The sequence below is a fragment of the Photinus pyralis genome, unplaced genomic scaffold (assembly GCF_008802855.1).
Source record: "Photinus pyralis isolate 1611_PpyrPB1 unplaced genomic scaffold, Ppyr1.3 Ppyr1.4_LG8, whole genome shotgun sequence".
Classification (NCBI taxonomy): domain Eukaryota; kingdom Metazoa; phylum Arthropoda; class Insecta; order Coleoptera; family Lampyridae; genus Photinus; species Photinus pyralis.
Genome location: NW_022170819.1, coordinates 14,863,897 through 14,867,133, shown reverse-complemented (window position 1 = coordinate 14,867,133; position 3,237 = coordinate 14,863,897).

Sequence of the window (3,237 nt, the reverse complement as noted above, 5' to 3'; positions counted from 1 at the left end):
AGTTTGTTTGTTTTGGGGTCATATTAAATTTACCGGTACCAGAGAATAGATTATGTACATAATTTATATACAGGATGTACCGTATATTATATGAAATAATGTTAATTGGTACGTTTAAGTATTTTTTTTAGAATGGTGGAGTCACGACTTGCGTGTCTCCTGACTAACCCTTACAAAACGTGGATTGGTTCCAGACCAATGGTGGACACTTCGTCTGTTGTAAATGCCATTATTCGTATCACAGTCTAATCTGACCATATTATTTGATAAAGAAATATCATGTTCTCTTGTGTACTATTGGCAGAATGAGCAAAGTCTTTCTATGTCACCTGGTCCTTGACAAATTCGGTATTTATACGGATGTAATGTTTCTATTTGTAAAATACACATACAATGTGTTGTTAATTTAGGTGTACCAACATTTTGTTCAATCCGTCCACTTGATGTACTGGGATTCTCGGTGATGGGCAGCAAAACATTTTGTACCGTTTCTTCATTGTCACTCTTGCATCGAGAAACTACAGGCTTCTTAAAAGTACCATATGCTTTAAGGTTCATTCAGTGGCGTACCTAGGTATTTTTCGAAACGGTGCCGGATCAGGTTTTGGCGCCTTATTAGTTACCATTGAGCTCTAAGTAATAAAACGTCACTCTTGCATCGAGAAACTACAGGCTTCTTAAAAGTACCATATGCTTTAAGGTTCATTCAGTGGCGTACCTAGGTATTTTTCGAAACGGTGCCGGATCAGGTTTTGGCGCCTTATTAGTTACCATTGAGCTCTAAGTAATAAAACACTGTACATTTTTGAGAGAAACTTTACACGAAATTTTAAAAGCACTGAACTACTTAAATTTTAGAATAATGCTTTGAATAACGAAGTCTTTCACTCAACGAAGAATAGAAATACATTTATTTATCATGTTTTCAATTCTCGCGTCAAATTTAGCTATGACGTAGGGTACAAGTCGGAGAAATGATTGCGTCTTAGAATAAGGGTACAAATGCTGGTCACACTAATACAGACTATTGTATAGATCACAAATAAAGTATTATTATTATTAGTTTAAATTTGCAGCCTTTTCCTACCGCTGTAACTTTGTTCTACAAGGGCCATTCAGAAAGTAACAGACGTTTTGAAATAAAAAATTAAGAAAGTGTAAGAAACAACTGTTATTATATACACTCTTAGGCTGTTTTTCAATATAGTCGCCATTCATATTGAGGCACTTAACATAGCGTGGTACAAGTGTTTTGATTCAAACTTTGTATACATCCGCAGACTGTGGGGGCGTCAGAAGTGGGTACCGACAAAGGGAATATGGTGGCCCCCGACAAGATCTTATTGATTGTGGAGTCAAAATTGGCTAATAAAAGTACTGATCTGCCACACAAAAGTGCCTTGGATCTCACACGGCGACTTTGATAATTATTTAAATGTTTAACAATGTTCCGTTCATCCTAAAGGAGAGTAAATTTAGTTTTCATTATATTTCAGCCTCGATTTCAGCGCACCCTGTAGTCGACTTTAGCAAACTATTAGAATTTAACTGCCGTTCTTGTCTTTTATGACTAACCTATACGGTACATCACGTACTGCCCATCCCGACTTAGTGCCCTCGGTGCTTCAGCGCCTCCGGCGCGCCCTCCCCCTTCAGAGCGCGGTGCCGCGGCACCTACCTAGTTACGCCACTGGGTTCATTGCCAGCATATATATAAGAGAAGTATATGGATAAACGAGTGGACACGCCTATCGCCAACGTTAGTGGATGGAAATATACTTCTGTCATTAGTTGGGAACTAGGCGCTAATGCGCTTGCCTGTTATTATGTAGTGTTATTTACCAAGCATTTACTCCAGTTTGACATAACGGATTGAGGTTAAATTGTTTGTTTTGTTTATGAGTTATTGAACTTTTGTTTAATTTTAATAGTAAAGAAGCCTTTCGTAGTTATATAAATCAGTATACGTAAGTGATACACAATAATTGTAAAGGAATACCTAATGTTTGGCAATTTTAGTGTGTTCATTACTTAGAAATAAAGAAATGCAGGTACTTGTGGGAAAGTGGATTCTTCGGTTTCATGGCACAAGTAAGTTACAATGCAATTATCTGCAATCAATTCATTTATGCCATACTTGTTATTAGATTCCCAAGTGAAAAAAGCAACAAGAATCGGTGACTGCAAGCATGTGAACTATCGGAATTCGATGATGTAAAAACAAGGTTGTGTTCTCGTCATTTTAACCGCTATGACTGCATTGATTTGGATGCACGCAAGCATGATGGGGGCACGAAGTTATATGGGGGTCACTTAACACCTAAAAGATTTCCAACTCGACAATGTTAATTTTATTTTAAAATCAGTAAATGTCTTTAATTTAATTGTGTTTCTTTGAACATTGGTAATGTATCACTTTATATTATAGCTGATGCAAACTTATCCAATTTCATGTTATATTCAAGATATAATCCCTATAGGTATATTATTTCAATTGCAATTTAAGTTTCTAAATCGTTACAAAGTTTGCCTTCGAAGTTGAAGGGTGTAACCGTAAACAAACTCCGCTGAGGAAGCTCGAAAGTTCTCCGTGAAAATGCTACAGTTTCCAAGCAGAACGATACGGAGTACCTTGAACCAGAACGCACTGGGTGGCATGTGAGCGCTGATTTGAGTTGGCAGTGAAATCATTCAAGTAGGCCATTGACTGCAGGTCCCGAATCCTTGTGTACCGAAAACAATGTTGAGGGCACAAAAAAGGGAAGATTCAAATTGTCGTCTCTGATCGGTGAAGATGCTAGTAGGGGAATCGAAGCGATATAGTCAACAGGTAAGAAACGCTTCGGCGGCGATTGGTCTTGGGAGGGTGGGCCTCGGCCAGCTAGTATACTTATCTAAAGACATCACAGGATCAGACAATAGTGATAGGAGTCGGCAGGTGGAATGGGGCCAATGTGGTGAATATGAACCTGCATGAAGCGAATAGAAGTCTGGGTGAAGTTTCCGAATGGTGCGTGGTTGTGTTTACATATGGTAATTGCACACAATAATGGTTTAATAAAATTTTAACCCTATTTTCGAGTTATAGGTTATGAAATTTGAAATTGGCGCTACTTAAAAGTAGGCGGAGAGAAGTAAATATTTACTTGGGGAGTTTGCGCATAAATACAGAGTTCAGGACTAAGGAATAGGGCAGCTCTCTTTTATGGCGAACAATTTGCACATTGCAATCATAGG